The following is a 19,511-nucleotide window of genomic DNA, read 5'->3' as shown; positions in this document are numbered from 1 at the left end:
TCTACAGGGCTCTCAACTTTTTGTTAGCATGTGTGCATGCTTTAGTGGATACTTGTTTAAGTGCGCTAATGGCATAGTGCTGTGTGTCATGTCCAACCCCAGTGGCTGTTTTTCGTCTTTTTTTTTTATGCGTTTTTTTTTTTTTCAGCTTTGGGCTTTCTTTCCTCTAATCAAGCTACAGTAGAGTGAAAGGCTAGTTTTCCTTAGACTTTATTCAAATCACTGTCGGTGATATGAAATGTAGCTTTCCATTAGGGGTGCAACGATATTCGTATCGATATTGAACCGTTCGATACAGTGCTTTCGGTTCGGTACGCATATGTATCGAACAATACAACATTTGTAATTTATTTTATCAATTTTCCTTCTGACGATGCTGTCTGTGTTGAGCGCTCAGTGAATCTGTGTTCGACTACTCCGCCTAGGCTGCACTGTCGAGCGCAGATCCACTGAGCGCTCAACACAGACAGCATAGTCAGAAGGAAGAGCGCAGGGCAAGCTAGCGAGACAGAAGTTAAGCTCTACTTGCAACAGGCAAATTGAACCTCATTCAGATCTGGCGTTTGGAATTATTTTGGTTTTCATGTGACGTATGACCCTGAAGGTAAGCGAGTCATGGACTAAAGTAAAACAGTATGTTGGATGTGCCATGCAATGCTCAATTACATTGGTGTGAACTAGTGTGTTAGCGCAGTTAGCTCGTTAACGTGTTTGCCGTCTAGCCCCATGCACGGAGCAATCGGCGGTAGCTCGTTAACGGAGATTTGCCGTGTTGTGGCGTTAAGGTCATTTCAACGAGATCAACCTGAAAGCACTAGTGGGAACACAACGAATATGACTGCACATTTACGCCGACATCATCCTAGTGCAAAGACAAGTGGAAGCAGACAAAAAAAAGCAAGCATGCTACTAACTTTAGCCGAGTCATTTAGACAGCTGTTAGCACATGATTCTCCTTATGCTGCTGAGAATATAGCCCAGAAGAAGCGGATAGTATAGCTTTTATTTTGGAAAGAGCCATTTCTCTGTAATAAACTCTCTTTTCCAAAGATGAGTGATTCCTCAATCAGATACAGGGCTTGCAATATCGCTAGCCCGACGTCCCGGAGCTAGCGATTTTTGTGCTTCGGCAAGCGCGTACGCTAAATTGGATACGATACAGAGAAGATTAGCATGGCCCCTGCGCAAGGATGACACGCAAATTAGTAAGGAAGTTGGGGGAAGCAGACAACTCCACAGGAAGAGTCTTTTGTCTCTTTGAGGACTCTGGTAGGTAGCAAGGGAGTGTGAACCTTAAGGTGTGAAACAGCTGTGTACTGCCTTTTGTTCCTGAAGAAGGTATTTAACTGAGAGCCATGCTAGGCTCAGTGAGAACTCTGCTGACCGTCTGCCCCGCGGTCATGTAGGCTCTCCACAAGCTTGGTTACCTGTTCTTTGTGTGTTTTAATTAAAGAATGTTAGCTACCGCTCACCGCTCGTCTGCAGGGTTTATTTAATGGAAAACTTCCACAACAGTAGTAAACATTTAAAGCAGCCACAGTTGTGGTACTGAATCAACTTGCTTCTTGGATGCCCCACTGTGGGATTATGCTGGAGAGATTGCGTATCATTTCTGCCCTGAGCTCAAAACAAAAGCTGCAGGTAGAGGCTGGGCAGAAGGACCTGCAGCTCCCATGGCCTGGACCTGGATAAGCAGGAGAAAATGAATAGTTGGGTGGACTGATAGATGGATAGCACAGTTATTTTGTTCCAAAGCCTGTGCTGGCAGGTTAAGAATGCTTATCATTGCCTTTTTTAGATGAGGAAGCACAACCGAAAGAAAAAAGAACAAACAAAGCCAGTAAATGGTTTGCTTATCTTTGTGCTTTTGTGCACCATAATTACATTTTGTAGCAGTTCTTTGGAGTGACTTTTCCTGCTGTTTACATCAAAATATAGGCAAAGTCTTGGAGTGAATTCAGAAACAGGCAGGAGATAAACATCTTAATGAGAGGGCAGACACAACAAATGCAGTTGGTTCTGTGGGCATGAGCACACTAAGTAATTTGGTGATTGTGAAAATGACGTTAATTGTATGCTGTGGTCTTCTCAGTGTCACGCAGAAGAGTAATTTGAATGGAATAAGTCATAAAAGACAAGAAAGCACGAATAAAGCCATGGGACCCTTAAAAGGAATAAAGGCAGATATTAAAACTGTAGGAGTGGTAATATTTCTGTATTGCATTATATTTTAAGATGTTCCACGTAGGATTGTCCACCCCCATGCAGATATGACATTGAGAATTATTCCTTACAGTCTAATTCTTAGAGTCCTTACAGTCTAAGGAGCACAGGAATCAGTCACAAAATGACTCTCTTGTCACACATTTTGTAGCAACTACAATATCACTTTTATAACCAACACAAGGTTGTGTTGATTAATGTGGTACTAAAGCATCCGAATTAAATAAAGTCACTGACGTAGTTCTGAATTGCAAAGCATTATTGGAATAAAAGTAAATTAAAGTGATTTTTATTGTATTAACACCGATGTTCATAACCGATTCAATCACTAGCTATGCGTCATTTTACGTCATTACTTGCCTGGAAGCTTGGAAGGCAGAAATCTAGCTCTCATTAAGCTTGTCATTATCTGATGTTCTATAAATTTTAAATGAGCTTTTTCAGCATGTTAGTTAAAAAAAATATTACTAGTCCAAATAAATGAGAAGTAAAATTAAAGTCTTTAATGCAGCAAGGTTATTTAACAAGCTTACATTGGCTTTTGCAAGCCAGGATGTTAGTGTGCTTGAAAACAGACCCAAAAACACAATTTAGATGTACTTTTACCTTCCTGCTATGCATGGCATTGTTGCATTGAACACAGATTTTTACAGAAATTGGGCTGTTGTTAAACTTAATTGGTTCTCTTTCTACAACCCCTGGAAATAAACTTGAGGAGTAGCCTCAGTGAGGGTGATAGACAGAGCAAGGTTTTAGACAGGATTGTTGTGTTGTCCTACACAGAGCGTGTTGAAGAGGCAGAAAAGCTGTGCTTGCTGTAGAAAATCCTCCAGAAAGATATAGGTTTTTCCAATTACTTGCTGTTGTCTTTCCTTTCTCGCTCTCTCTTCCCCTTGTACAGCAGTGATTAAATTGGCTCAGAAATGTAATATCAGAAGTTTTAGTTAATTCAATTCTTTTGAAACAGAGGCTGTAGGCTAAATCCACTTTCTTTCAAATAGTAAATTGATGATTGTTTTTGGCATTTTTCATCCCAATGATTTTTTTAAAAACATATAATGGAGGAGACATGGTGCAGTATGAACAGCGCAAGGTAGCAGATTGGACTGTAATGGCATTGTTTATGCTACGTTGTTGTTGTTAAAATATTTTTGTTTTTGCATGTAGTAGTTATTATGCAGCCTTTTGAGGGGAAATGTTTATTCATAATATGCACAGGGTTTTATTTGTTGCTTAATTCCCCTCTTTATTGGATTTCCATTGTATTGATAGTTAAGGTGGTATTTAATATGCATGAACAATTCTCAGTTGGAAGAGTAGTTTATTGAAATTTTAGTTAAATTAGAGTTCCTTTTTCTCCTGCAGAGAAACAGGCGCAAAAGAGGGTTATTTATGTGGGATGGTGGCTGAAGAGCTAAAACGGAAGTGTTTTTCAGATTAAGGGAGAGAGAAGCTGACACAGCACAGACTTAGTGAGGGGAGAAAGCTGCGAGGAGAGAATAAGCCAGCGCAGACAGTGAGGAAGGGAGTAAATCTGACCTCAAGAGGACTGAGAAATTGCAAAGCCTCTGAGGCTCAGAGTAGGGATGGAGGGATGTTGATTGATGGGGGAATGGCTAGTCTGTCGTTTATCACTGGAGTTAAGATCCTGTTAAGTAGCCTTATGCTGTGATGCGGGAGAAGAAAGAAGCAGGCAGAAGAGGGATGGGGAGGGTGTATGAGAGGAAAAATAATAGTAAGGTGGAGTTTTAGAAGCTTACAGGCACATGATATTAAGAATATTGACAATATAAGGTCATATGGCAGAAATAAAGTTGATGTGAGACTTGGCACAAAGATTTTGTGGCTTTGTGTGTTTTTTTTTTTTTTTTTTATACGATATAATTTCACTTCTAGAAATTGTATTAAGCTGCCAAAAGTTTGGCCAGTTGCTTCTATTATATTCATTCAGACACAGTGGGCATATTTCATTTTCACTGCCATGCCAATCCTTTTTCAGGATCTACATAGTTATTTATTTTTTCTTTCGGGTTTTTTTTTTTTTTTTTTTTTTTTTTTTTTTTGCCAGCAAGATTTTTTTTTAAACTTTGTTGCAACCAATACTATATTTAAGGGGCTGCTGAAAAAGGGTTTTATTTTTCCTGCATGGGCACCACTGATGGGATTTATTACATGATTTACCTGATTTAAAATACAGAAGATTTGAGAAATGGCTTCATATTTTTGAAAATATTGCTTCGAGGAGGCATGTTTGTTAAGCTATACAGCCAGCAAAGTACAGCATGGTTATAAAGTAGTGCAATTTAAAAAAACAAAACAAAAAAAAAACTGAATTTCTCTTACATATTGCTTCCTTGGCTGTCTTATGGGGCACATAATAGTTTTCATAACTGAAGCCATGGTAATATATTTTTGTGCTTTTTTTTCATAAGTCCAGGCACACATGAATGCCATATAGGAAGAGGCCGCATTTTTTGGTACACCTGTTCAGCTGCTACAGATCGAAGCAACTCATTGATTTAGTCATGTAGATGTGGTCAACAGGACCTGCTGAAGTTTAAAATGAGGGTCAGAATGGTAAAGAAATTTGAAGGTTTGGTTGTTGATCACACACATTTTTTTTTTTTTTTTTTTTTCCCCCCCCAGAAACTGCTGATCTACTGGGATTTTCCTGCACAACAAGTTGTAGTTTTGATTTCTGTAGATTCTCAGTCCGCCCAGAAAAGGTAGCCTAAAAAGCTTAAAAACAAAAGCAGCTGGTCTTCAGCAACCTTGTCTCAGGTGACCTCAATAGGTCACATGATAGGTTGTCTGAGGGGTTTCACCATTAACTTGGGTTATGATAATGTCCCATGCCTTATGTTTTTTCATACTTTGGCTCATGTGGTGACTCACATGATCGGCACCATGAGGAAATCTCTAAAAAAAAAATTAAAAAAAAATTGAAAATTTGTTTTTAGAACTGAAGAAGTCTCTTAGATAATAGAAGTCCAGTTGCCTCTTCTTTAAGCCCTTAAGGCATGTCTAGGTTTTACAGAGAAAATAGAGTGGCAGTTCATTGGGCATGTTTTTGGTACCAAAGGTCAGGTCAGAGGCGAATGGCCAGACTGCTTTTGAGCTGACAGAAAGGCAACAGTGACATAAAATAACCACTTATTACAAATAAATTATCCAGATGAGCATCTCTGTATGCAGATTTGTTGAAGCAGATTGGCTACAGCAGCAAAAGACTACACCAGGTTAGGGCTGGGCCATATCATACCATTCACGGTAATACCGTTATATGTTGGGCAATGATAAGAAAATGAAATATCGCTATAGAATATGGGTAAAACGTGCATGTGCAGTGCCTTTCTTTTCATAAGCACATGGCGGAAAAAGCATGGCGGCGATGGAGAATGAGAAGGGCGAAAGCGGATCGTTGAATGAAACAGATGAACCAGAATTGGTTTGTAAAAATGCTGCAACTTCAGTGGTGTGGAACTGGTTTAGCTTTCATCCGTCAGATACACAACAAAGCACTATTTTTGGTAGAGCCTGCTAGCGGGCCGTCGTTATTACGTGTTGTTCGGAAAATACGGCACACTTAAAAAAAAATTTCTGAAAATCGACAGTGCCCCTTATGATCCCGTGTGTCTTATGTATGAATTCTGGTTGTGTTTACTGACCTCGAAATGATTTTATGTGGTACACGGCGCTCGAAAATCTGTCAAATGTTTTAGTACGACTTTGCTAAGCTACGAAGCGCCGCTTGATGGATTGTCGGAGCATTACGGCTATCATAGGCAGGAGCCTCGCGGAGTGATACGTACTGTGCTTCAACATAGTATTACTGTATTGTGTGTGTATAACCTCTTTTTAAGTTTTGTGGATATTATACATGGTTATGCTGAGGATCTGTCGGCCAGTTTCCACTGGAAATGCCTTTTGGTTAAACTGTCAGCAAGGAATTTGCATTTTCACTGTTACATTTTTATATAACTTTAATGCACATAAAAAACAGCTGCTTGTTTAAGTGAAAATACATTGATGTTTTTTGGGGTTTTTTGCACTAATAAAGTTGTGGAGTTGTAAAGTATTTTGTCTAGTGTCAATTATATCATCAGTTAATTTGTTATCGCAAATTTTCAAATATATATCGTGATAAATATTTTTGGTCATATCGCTCTGCTCTACACCAGGTGCCACTCTTGTTAGCTGAGAACAGGAAACCTGGCCTTGAGTCCAGCATCTTTTCCAACATAGGATTATATTATGTCTTGATTTAAAATTAAACCAGCAGGCAGAATGAAGATGTTTGTTTTGTTTTGTTTTTTGTTTTTTTGACCAATCTCTCCAGCTTCTTTCAACGCAGACATTCATTTCAAAGTTTGCAGTGGGGCAAGCGTGGCCCAAAAGCAGCATGAAGGGATACTTAACCCTCTGGGGTCGCTGGACGCGCCGGCGCGTCAAAATCACATGACCAATTTAAGACAACACAGCTACAAGATGCAGCATGTCAGAGTCTCCATTTCAACTTGGGTCGAAAGTGCGGACTTCAAACTATATACCAGTTTTTGAATTGTGTCGATGGGCCACGTAAAACCAGAGTTATGATTAAAAAATACATGTGATGTTTTTTTTCTGAACAAAACTGTGGTGTTTACAGCGGGAAGAACGGTAAAAACTGCATTTTCTACAGACAGCGCTAGCAAACACTCTCCGCTTGCGAGTGAAAAAAGAAAAAGAAAAAACACCCCTTCCCTATTGGTGTTAGTTTACCATGTCAACCATTCAAAAAAAGGATAAGGCAACATGTGACATTTTGTTGTTTAGGGAGAAGGGGAAGTTTTTAGGAGTGACACCCGCAACGGAAAGCGGGCGAGCGAAAGACAGAGAGAGAGCAAGTTTTCATATGTGAGACATTAGTGACGTTTAGCGTGTTTGGAGGCTGTAGTTAGTTTGTTGTGTAGTTATTGTCTTGTATTGTGTGTCAGTTATACTGCTGAATTTCATATTTGCTCTAAAAAAAGCCGTCAAAGGCAGATTCCAGTGTAAACGCTGTTCCCACATGGAAAACTGGACTCATGCAACTGCTGTCAGACCTGCAGGGTTTAGGCCTTTGGTGTTCTCCTCTGTCTTATACTGAACACAAACTACATTTTTTGGACTGGCACAAATAATTTGTGTGCCTTCTTCTTTGATGCAGCACACCTGATTGTTCTGTAAATAGATTTAAATGGTTATATAAAAAACGCCTGAGGCCTTGGCTGCATTTTTAGGTAAATAGTACCATATAACTTTGTTGTTTGCAAAACTTGTGCATAATTTTTAGAAATGTACAATTTCTATTTGCATTTCAAGTTATGAAAATGATTCGTTAAACATGTTTGTGGGTTTTACAGTAAAAAATAGAACTTTTTTCTACTCGGATTTTAAATTTTTTGTCTGAATTTAGATCAACTGTGCTAATATAGTTTACCAAAATGAAAAAATAACTCAAATTTCAGATATTTGAGGTTGTGCTGGAAATAATGATACCAAACAAGGCAAGAAAAACATATTTTAAAAGTAAAATATAGACGTAAAATCAAAAGTAGTCAAAAACGGCCAATTATACCCTGGACCCCAGAGGGTTAATTAGGGGTATGAATGGATATTAGGTTGATCAATTTCCTGTGTTCAGCAGGCCTACGTTGAGAGTTAATGATTGCTCATTAAATGTGGCTCTTTTCTCAGTGTTTTCATTTTAGTAGATGCAAATCTGATGCTGTTTATCTCCATGAATTTTATCGCTTATAACTTAGTTTCCAAAGTCAATAAAAGTGACAGAGTGTGTGGGAGGTTTCATTCCTTTGAGTTCATGACTAAACAAACATTCTCAGCAGTTATTTTCTTAGTTATGACCTCTGTGGTTTCAAACTTTAAATGTCTCAACAAATTTTGTATAAAGTGCCATAAAATATTCTGACACAATTAAAATTCCAACAAAACCAATCAACTGTAAAAGTTTTCATCGCATGTTTCCCCATAGCACCGAGATGAAGTTTGTCTTCTGTGACATTTTGACAGCTACTTGATAGCCATGGAGTTTAGTATGGATATTCTTTGCGTTAAGCAATCTCCAAACAGTACTGTGGGCTCCCCAAGGGGAACTAACCACTGGGGAGCTCCTTCAAAAACAAACTACCTTCTTTTTCTGTGTTTGCAGTCACACTATGCAATAACAAGTAAAGTGAAGTTTAATGATGGATCGCAGGATGTGAATTACAAGTAACCATACTACTTGATATTCTTAGTTTCTGGGTACTATTCAGCTATCCTTCAAGGAGCTCACCCCACTTAAACAACTCTGAAATGACTTCACCTACAGTACCTGAAACAGAATTGTGACCCTGCAGACCCTGTTTTTGTTAGGTTGAGCATGTATCATACAGAATTGCAGTCGTTTGATGTGTTTGCAAGTTTCTCCTGTTTGTGGAGTACTATGTTTTCTCACAGCGCCACACATCTTTTACACAATGCCTTTTACTTAGCATGTTTTCTAAGTTTGTTGTTTTTAACAGTAGTTGTTGCACATCATGTTCTTGTAGATGCTGGTAAAAACAAGTGAAAATATATACTTTAAGAAAAAGCTGCATACATTTTTAAGCATCCTTGAAGAAAATCAGAGGTTGGCATAAATAGTCATGTTATAATTTCCTTAGTCTAATTAAACTGAGTTCTCCATCAGTCCAGTGGTCTTTGTTTTGTTCTGTATCTGTATTAGTGCTTTGTGGAGATGACATATTGGCTTATTTTTCTCAACCAAGTAATGACAATGACTGATATCATTCTGTTTGTTTAATTGGGTTCTTTTTATCTAATTTTCCGACATGCTAAAATTGTCTTTTTATAGAAATACAGAAATCTCAGTCACAAACTTTTATGTATGTTCTTACTGTTGCACTCAGTGTGACCCATTGCCCGATCTTTTCTAGTTCTCTTAAACTGATGAGGTAATCTTGCTTTTACTGGACTCTTTATTTAACTTTTTGTTTTCCAGTAGGGCTGCCACAAACGATTATTTTGATGGTCGACTAGTCACCGATTATTTTTGCGATTAGTCGACTAATCAGATCATGCATCCAATGGACGTAAAACGTACAGCTTATTGCACCAGCATCTGCTCTTATATAACTATCATTAGCTTACAGCTTTAAGTGTTTAAGGTATGTGCTAACTAAAAATAAAGACAAGATGATAGTTTATTAAATTTTAATGAAATTTGCAGACTGTTTCGGTGGAGTTTAATAAACTCAGCCGCCTGCTCCTTGCTAAAATATAACAGGACACCGGAGTATATTCTCCAGCATCTCACACTTCTGATAATCAGTTGTCTGCTTGACGTTTATTCAGCTGTGTAAAAACTATAACTTTAATCTCAGCCAAACCGATTTACTCAGGAACAAATAAAATACTGAAAAAAGCCAAACGATAAAATTTTTATGTTGTCTAAGTTACTTATATATCATGTTTAACCTGAGTAGCGAAAGACGGCGTTGGGTTTGAAAACGATTTGCCGGGAGTCCGGTGTTCTCATGGGCTCTAGTAAGCCTTGAACCCCGTCTCCGAAAACGTCGGAGTGCTTTTGAAAATATGTGGTGTCTTAATAAACCAAGCAGATATTTGAAGTTTACACAGCTACATTCTTGCCTGAAAATATGTTAAATGTTTATTTTGTGACCCAGAAAGAATAATAAGAGTAATATTAAAACTAGCTGCCGCCATTGTTGGAAACTGAGCAGGGCCGCGCTATGAATTCTGGGAAACGGCTTCTTCTTCTTCAATTAGTCATCGACGTAATCGTGACTAGTCGACTAATTGTGGCAGCCCTATTTTCCAGTCATCGTTATCTTCCAGTAATTGAGATCAGTTAGGGCTTCACAATGGATTCCTCAGGGCGTGTTTATTCCCTGAACATCGTACTGCTGTGTGTTACTTAAATGTTTATTCTGAACCAAACCAAATTTGGTACACACATGTAACAAGCCAAGACTGACAAATAAGTCCACGGGACCCAATGACGCAAATCCAAGACGTAGTCTGCCATTTTAAGTTAAAAATGTCATGTTTTACACTGGTACAGCTTCAAGGTGGTTGACCCCAGCAAGCTCAAATTGGTCAAGGAAATCCTTAAGAAGTTGGTCTTACATTACACTGGAAAACTGGGTACTGCTCCTCCCAGGTTGACGCCATCCACCTCGAAAATGTTGAGAATATACATCAGACCCTGATGATTCTTCAGCACTTTTTGCTATTTTCAGACGTTTTTGAAGTTCAGAGTTTGTTTTTGGTTTTTATGGTGGGTTTTTGTGCTTTTGAGCGCTGCATAGTGGGAAGAAGAAATATGGAAATGCACTGTAGGTTATAATTATAATTCGATTGAGATGTGACATTTGGCCAGATGGTATTCTCCATCGCCACCTAGTGGCCATATAATGTGTTCAGCAGGGCTCAATGCGCCAGGGTGTGAGGGCCCTTTCATCACAGCTTGCAGCTTTAATTTATACACAGATGTTTCAGAGAATGCATGGTTGCATAAATTTACATATGTATATAAACTGTGATTATATCAAGATAAGGAATTTTGCTTATATTTCAAAGCATCCGTATCCAAAATGTGCTGGCCACAAACAGAACATGCCAAATGTACTCTTGTTTGCCGAAGGGCGCAAACAGAAGAATATCCCTGTAATTCTGAGACACTGCTGACCCTGCATGGTCAGATGGATCAGCCAGAGTTTATGTTTAGGGACGGTCACAGATTGTAGAAACATAGTTTATTTGTGTCAAATTAAAGAGTGATTTGTTTTTCATGTCAGATTTTGTGGTTTATTGTTTTTTAGCATTACTTTAATGGTAGAAATGTGAAAAAGGAATGATTATAATACAAATAACTTAAAAGAAATGGTAATGCCATTATGCTTGCCTAAAGTGTGTATATACGTTATATGTATACTTTTAGAGCCTTTTTCTAAAAGTCAAAAACAGTCTATGGAATTTACCATGTTTTTAGTAGTGTTAAAAAAATACAAATATAGTTTTACATTGTGTCAGTCAATAACTAAAGATACATTATTTTTTCCCACAAATGCTAGAAATTCAATGGAATTGGTCCTGCGATCTATTTCCAACACTCTGAGAAGCTTTAACTTTGTGATCGTTGAGATAACAGCTCACTCTCTCTCTCACAGAATACCAATGTCATACTTACTCTCGTCACTGCAGCACTTCTACACTGATTTGTTTGAGGCACAGAAGTTTTTCCTTTTTTCTTTTTCTGCTGCTTGAGAGAAAAATGTGACTTAGGCGGGCAGTGCCAGAACCTGGGAGGAAGGACAAAGTCTTCAAATGTATCTGAAAATCCCAGAGGTTTTCCCTCTTTGTGGGTTTTCTAATAAAACAGGTGTTATCCATATCCGTCTGATATGAGAGCTGGAAATTGAGATTACCATTGCTTTGTTCGATGTGAATATAAATGAGGCAGGAGTAGGGATGGGTATCGTTTAGGTTTTATCCAATGCCTAAACGGTGCTCAAACCGGTGCTTAAAGAATGGAGAACACAAAATTGGTCCAAAAACCCCTCATGTTCAGCTGTGTTTTTTTTGTAAAAAGATAACAATGTTAGCCTTTTCTGCAGCTATGGGGCATATATGGTATCACTCTTTGCTGGAAGCAGTGCTTAAACAATGGAAAAAACACAAACTTTGTCCAAAAACCTCTCATGTTTAACTGTTTTCCACTTTTTCTTTGGTCATTTTAGCCTTTTTTGCCAGGGTGAAGGGAGTATCTGCCATCAAACAAGAAGACAGCCGCATGTAGCTATGATGGTGTTTGCTAGTTCACCTTACATGCATTAATGTAATAACGTGGTTAGCCTACTCAACGTAAATTAGACACGAACAACATTAAGCTACTCACGCAGAGAAGAACGGCTGCTGCTGCATCATCATCCGTCATCATTTCTGCTATGCGTCGCCAGGTGTTTCATCGGATTTGAGGTGTTACTTCCTTTGACAGTATCACCTTAAAGCACTTGTTGCAGGCTGCTGACTTTGCATCTTTTGCTGTGAAGTACAGCCAGACTTTGACCCCTTCGCTTGGGCATTTTTAATCTGTAGCTCTGCTCTAAAAGAACGTACATACCTGGACCCGCCTACTATCCTCGGAAACGTAAAATGATTGGCTAGAATTCAAAGTGTATGACATCTCGGGGGAAAAAAAGCACCGAAATAAAGCACCGAAATGTGCGCTGCTTTTCGGTCTGGTTACTACCGTTTATGTCAGAACCAGATAGGCAGGAGTAAAGTAACAAGACTTTTCATCCCATCTCCTATAATTTGACTTGGAACACTGTGGTTTCCCTGGCCATCAAGATACACATTTAATCTTCTTTGGCCTGCTGACACGGATAATTTAACAACTGAGTGAGTGTACAGTAATTAGGTGTCACACTTAAAGTTATCATGTCACTCTAAAGCATCGTGTTAACTGACGTTAAAAGATCAGGCAAGAAGCCTGTGATACTTTAGCCTGTGATACATTAATTAGAATGTAGATTACATTCATATTAATGTCGTATCAATGTGTGTATGATATAGCGGTTAAAATCAGGATTCCTGATGAATTACAATAAAATTCTGACAAACAGTTTACCTTATAGCTAATCAATATCTGTATTATTTAACATTGGGATTGTGACAAAATATCAACAAGGCTGCATATTTTATTGGTTTACTTGCCAATACACGCTTGCCAAAAACAGGTATTTTTATGTAAACATGCAGATGTTTGAGGTTTTTTTTAATTAATTCTTTTTTTTTTATTGGTTTTGGAATTTGTAGATGTTCCCTGTGCTCATTTCTGCACATAGAGATGTGTGTTATTTGTTCAGCTTACAGGACATTTTGTTCTGATTAAAATTAAGTTATGGCCTGTTAAACATAAAGGTTAAAATAAACAGAATATGCAGATTCTCATGACCATTAATCAACAACCACTGATCCAAGGTCAGCACTAATGATCAAGGAACTGACCTCCCACCCCATTGTTCCCTCGGTGGTGCTAGTTTCAGTCTTTATGCAAATGTACTGTTTATAACATTGGGGAAACCTTCAGGTGAGACTGAAGAAGTCACTTGGGTGAGTGACGAAATGTTTTTGCCACTGAAAACGCTGAGCAGAATAAACTTTTGGGGATTTACTTGAGCATACATCAAGACGTCCTATCTGATAAGTAGGAAGAAAATGAGTTTAACACGGAACCAGATATATCTGCCAAAACCTTCAGCCTGTTATGTAGGGCTTTGTGGTCAATGGTATTGAAGGCTGCACTGAGCTCAAGCAAATGATCACAGAACAATTCCCTGCATCATTATAGACCCTTAAGAGAGGGGTTTCAGTGGAGTGCTGCTTTTGAAAGACGAACTGAAAAGGGTCAGAAATCTGTAATCTGCATAATAAAGACCTGAACTGATTTTTCTAAAAAAATTCTAGTAATTTTCTTATAAATGGCAATTTTGAAATAGGCCAATAATTACTAGTAGAGCCAGGATCTACAGGGTGGGCCATTTATATGGATACACCGTAATAACATGGGAATGGTTGGTGATATTAAAGTCCTGTTTGTGGCACATTAGTATATGTGAGGGGGCAAACTCCTCAAGATGGGTGGTGACCATGGTGGCCATTTAGAAGTCGGCCATCTTGGATACAACTTTTGTTTTTTCAATAGGAAGAGGGCCATGTGACATATCAAACTTATTGGAAATGTCACAAGAAAAACAATGGTGTGCTTGGTTTCAATGTAACTTTATTCTTTCATGAGCATGATGACCATTTTACCTATTACTGTAAGTAAGTCATTAAATGTAATTGGAGAAAAAGAAATAAATGACCCAGGACACCAAGAGCCATCTTCATAAGGGGAGGCACTTGAGGAGATTTTGGATCTCAAGCCCATCACCTTATTTATAAAGTGATTGAGAAAAATATTACAGTCTTCATCAGAAAGCAACACAGCATTCTGAGATGGAGGAGAAACAATACTGTTGATGGTCTCAAACAGAACTCTAGGATTTTTCTTATGACGATTTATAAGATTATTAAAATAAGAGGATTTAGCCTCTTTCACTGACTCATTAAAATAGGTGAAGAAGTTCTTTGAAGTCTTCACGATGGACATCAGACCAGTGGACTTCCACAGACGTTGTGCTTTTTCACAGGAATGTCAAAGACCACGAGTTTGCTTATTTAACCAGGGTATGCGGGATCTAACAGAGAGATTCCTAGTTTTGAAAGGCACACCCTGATTGAGAATGGCAAGACAGTGTACATTAAGAGTTGATAAGGAGCTCCGCGCACAGCAAATCAGGATTCCTGCTGCAATGAGCTGTGGCTTTCCTCGCTTTGAGATGACAGCCTAGGTAGTAAACATAAGGGCTTGAGGGGATTAATCCAGCTCCCACAAGTCTCAGGCGTATCTTACCGGCAGCAGCCCAGTAATGAAGCTCAAGAAGATCCACTTCTCTCCGAAGCCGACGAAGCGGCACAAGAAAACCGACTCTCTTCTCCCGCTTCCTCCAATGAGGCCTCTGAAGCAACAACTAGCTGACTGGCAAGAATGGAGGTAAACTGGGTGCTGCGCCGTGCTCAAGTGGAAAACAACCTCGTTTCGTTGACTCTGGAAATTATCCATAGCAGATTTGATCGCCAATAACGCATGGCGATCATATATCCGAAGGGAGATGACACCAGACAGATCTGTAGCAAAAACACTTGCACAATATGTAACGTAAACAAACACAGGGATAAAGCCAGAGGCACAGCCAAACACAGGTGCCATCTTGCAAGCAGCCATCCCACTTTCTATCACAGTGAGCTGTGACACCTGCAAGAAAGTGTGTGTAAAAGGGGGGCATGGAGTGTACTAGACCACATTGCATTAAAAAAAAACCCATTATTTTTCAGATTCAAAGTGAAATATTTTGTTTGTTAATAAAATTGTGTTTACACACATACACACACCAGTTTTTTCCCCACAGACCAATAAAAATGTACATGGACCAGCCAAGCTCTTAGGTTAGACACTGAGTTTTTACTAACATTAATTATTTACGTTGCATGTGTCCCTTATTTTATTTGACATTACTGTACTTGAGATAATTTAGATGCACAATAGATGCTCTGTCATGGTTTGTGGTCGTTTCATCCAGAGGTGTTTGGGATCTTGTTAAAATTGATGGATTTAAGGGCACAGGAAAGATACCATCAGATGATGGAGTGCCATTATAGTGTTCCATAATATGTTTTTCTATCAGTCATGGATTGGCTTGACCTCAACGTTATTGAAGCAGTGTGGGATCAACATCCTAAGAAGAGCTTTGAATGTCCTTGACAAAGCCTGGAGAACTATTCACTGAAGACTACTTAAAAAAAATTAAACCAAATATTGACTTTCATGCGTGTCAGAACTGTAGAAACTAAGAATTGTTTTTGCTTTTTACATACTGTATTTCTATATGTTTCAATAAATTGCTGTACCTATTTCCTATTTTCCAAGCAAAATGTAAAGAAATAGATGGTTCAAGACTTTTTCACAGTGCTTTATGTCCCTGTACTTTTAGACTGAGTGGTGATATGTGTTATATATCTCAATATTTTCTGCATGCGAGCTATCACAACCACTTTTATTCAAACAATTTAAAATATAAAATGTATGAATTTTTTCGTAGCCTGTATTTCAAAGCAGTCAGTTTCTCAGTCAGGAGCTGCTGCAGTTTTCAGGAAACGTTGGAAAATCATATTGCATATTTCATTATAATGTTTAATATAGTAGCAGTTTTGCTGGGGAAAATGTTTTTACTCAGTATGGGGTATTTTAGTTTCTTTGAAGTGAGGTTGTATGAGATACTTAAATGCTTGGTGTATTAATTACGCTGGATTGCGGCACACCACCAAACAGGAGTGCCAGCTGGCACAATGTTTTAGGTTTGATAAACAGCAAAACACATTACAGTCACCTAAAACAAATTAAAAGCCGTTTAAGAGTCCTTTATATTAATTTTCAGTGCTTCAAGTGCCAGCAGACCCTTTTCATCAGACTGTAGCCATTACACTCTCTTCAAAGCCGCTGGAGTCCATTGCCAAAAACAGTAATTTTACCTTGCAAAACGTAGAACCTTTACATGTTCTGTGTCGTTATAGGTAATAAGCATCATATTTTTCGTAGGATAGTTTCCTTTCCACTACAAAATATTATGCTATGTCTGTCTCTATACTGCATGTGAAATTTGAGAGCAAGCTTTAAATTGTATATGTATAGTGGAGGAGGGGCTATTCTGTGTTAGATGTTATTGATGTATATTGACATAAATGGTGGTGTCTCATTTGAAAATATAATATCTTAAAAAGTATACTATCCACTAGGGCTGCACGATTTTGCATAAAATGAGAATCACGATTTTTTTGGCTTAGAATTGAGATCACGATTCTCTCACGATTTTCTTTTCCAGTATAAATATTTATTGCACTTATTAACTGCACATCAACTTCGTAACAGTTGAGACTGAACATAAAAACAATAAATAAACATAAAAACAACAAATGTCTCACGTTTTGTTGTTGCTGCAAAATGTTGTACTGCTTGAAATTCCGTCTCCACCGTTGCTCGACGCTGCGTGTACAGAGCAGGTAGTGCAACAATAGAAAAATAGTTGCGGGACGGCACTGTGTAGCGTTTGTCTAGGGTGTTGATCATTTTCCTAAATCCCTCGTTTTGCACAGTGTTGATGGGAGCCATATCTTTGGTCAGGTGATAAGTGATAGCCTCCGTAATTTCTTTGTGCCTGCGGGAGTTCGACTGGTATAGGGAAGCGCTGTATAAGGTTCCCGTTATTGATGTTTGGGTGGTTGACCGGGACGGATTTTCTCCTGTCACTTTCTCGTCATCCCTGACGTGCTCTCCGTTGTTTTTTCCCTGCTAATTTTAGCATCACACGGCACAGCTTCTGTATCACGTGGTATAAGGCTCCGCCCTTGTCATTTGTTGAGCAGGAAGAGTGAGCGCTTGTTTTCATGCAGATTACGTCCCGGATCAAAATGCGGTACAATCGTCGTCGTCTTTTTTTTTTTTTTTTTTATCGTTGTCATTTGGAAATGAGATCGCACATAAGTATGAATCGAGATCGCGATTTTCTAACGATTAATCGTGCAGCCCTACTATCCACCACAGATACAGTACTGTGCAAAAGTCTTGAGCCATCACTCTCTTTTTTTATATTGTGCTAGGAAAATTAGAAATTGTTGGAGGATTTACAAATTTATATACAAATACAGTATATAAAGCAAAAACATTTTCTGATATATTTCTGATGAGCTTGAATGATTATATTTGGTATGACCACCTTTATTATTTAACATAGTCTGAACTCTCTTAAACAAGCTTTGTTTAAATTTTAGGATTAGTTCTCCAGGCTTCTTAAATCATATTTCATATTATGTCAAGATGATACCACATTGCTTCTTTAATATTGAGTTGCTGTCTCTGGGGAGCCCAGTCTATGACTGATAGTGTTCCACTGTGTGTTTTTGTACCAAGCTGTGCTTCTATTGCATTGGTTGTGTGTTTGGGGTCATTGTGATGCTGAAAAATTAAACTGTTGCCAGTTAGATGCTTTGCAGATATAGTACTGCATAATTAAAATCTGACTGTACCTTTCTGCATTAATAATTCTGACAATTTTGACAAGATTCCCAACACCACTGGCTGAAATGCAGCTCTAAATGATGACAGAGCCTCCACTGTTCTATACAGATGGCTGTAGACACGCTGAAATCCTCTCCTGACCTTCTCCATACATACTGAGGACGGCTTATACAAAAAAAAAAGTCAAACTTGGGTTTGCCGTTCCATGAGTTGTTTTGTAATTTTTGGCATACCTCAGCCTTTTCTTGCTGTTTCATAACAATGACAATGACTCATAGATACAGCTAAAGAAATATGAACCAGTTATGTGATGTTTACATTTTACTAAAAACAATGTGCCTAAATATACAGTTTAAAATTGGTGCTTTCCAAAATGTTGCCTATTAAGTATAGGCGCATCACCAATTCATCCCTTGAGGTAGTGTTTATTTGTGTTGCTTAACAAACACTGAAACCTTCTGATAAAGGTCAGGTACAAGGTCTGGATTGAAAATGAGTGAAAATGCATCCATTGCCCAAAGAGAACCTGAAAAAGCTTCAGAAAGCCTGGAGAACTATTGCTCAAGAGCAGTTATATATTACAAGAAAGCCTGGCATCTTAAAAGCAAAGTATAATGAAATAAGGAGTGGCTCAAAACTGTTGAAAAGTACTGTATAACACACTTTAATCTGAGTCTTCTTTTCTTTTTTGGATTTATCGTGTTTTATTGTAGATATTGCATGTAAAGGACTTTTGTTCTTTTGCTGGATCTGCTTTTAAAACCAGGGGTTGAACCAGGTTGTTAAAGTGCAATGCCTAGTCATCTGAGTTAGTTCATTGTGCTTAATATGGATACTATTCCTTGGATCTCTCACTTATAAGTGTTGGTTGATTTGTTAAGCTATTTAAACAGATCATAAGTGATAGGTCTTTTAGTCTTTTCCTCCTCACAAAGGATGTGAAAGAAGTCTGAATATTGCATGGAAAAAAGGATGCTTTAGAAAGAGAGAAGACCTTTTATGCTTGATGTTTAATTAGCAATAATTTGAGAATTTTGTCTGTCTTAATTTGCAATAAAGCTTAAAGTTGGTAAATATCTCCTTGTTTAGAGACCTTTTGCTTAAGAGTATGCAGCATTACACTGGCACGTACAATAGGAATGTCATGCCAGAGTTAGTGTCTTTATTTATGTGGGACATTGCGGTGTAGTTATCAGGTCACATTCTCTAACTATGTCAGCTACTCGGGCCTGTGTGTCGTCTGCAGCACCTGCTGTGTATCCCAATCCCGAGGCTGCGCACGGCTCTGCTTATCTGCAACCTCTGTGACAGTGTCAGTCTCTTTGTGGCTCTGTACTAATGGTTTCCTTTGAAACATAAATTAGACTTAAGAGAAGGGAGAGAACGAACACATGATTGAGGACTGAAAGGTACAGAGAGAGCTTGATAGATTTTTCCGTCATTAATACAGATTGTCTTACCACAGAGCCTCTATCATGTAGTCTAATTACATTGATTTTGTATGTCAGTCAAGTATTTTACCAGAGTGTAGCCTTCATTCGGTATGCATGTGTGTGCCTGT

The 19,511-nt window shown here is 38.4% G+C and overlaps 1 protein-coding gene and 1 pseudogene across 10 annotated transcripts in view; both read left to right on the top strand.

The window, feature by feature from the left end:
* Nucleotides 1-19,511, top strand: part of gpat2 (glycerol-3-phosphate acyltransferase 2, mitochondrial) — a 168,480-nt gene that overhangs the window by 19,997 nt on the left and 128,972 nt on the right. The gene's annotated exons all lie outside the window — the stretch shown is intronic.
* On the top strand, nt 1,122-1,216 carry LOC120745948 (annotated as a pseudogene).

Source organism: Simochromis diagramma, unplaced genomic scaffold (genome assembly GCF_900408965.1).
Source record: "Simochromis diagramma unplaced genomic scaffold, fSimDia1.1 OVJJ01000131.1, whole genome shotgun sequence".
Classification (NCBI taxonomy): domain Eukaryota; kingdom Metazoa; phylum Chordata; class Actinopteri; order Cichliformes; family Cichlidae; genus Simochromis; species Simochromis diagramma.
Note: the sequence above shows the minus strand (reverse complement) of the source record. Positions and strands in the feature narration are given on the sequence as shown.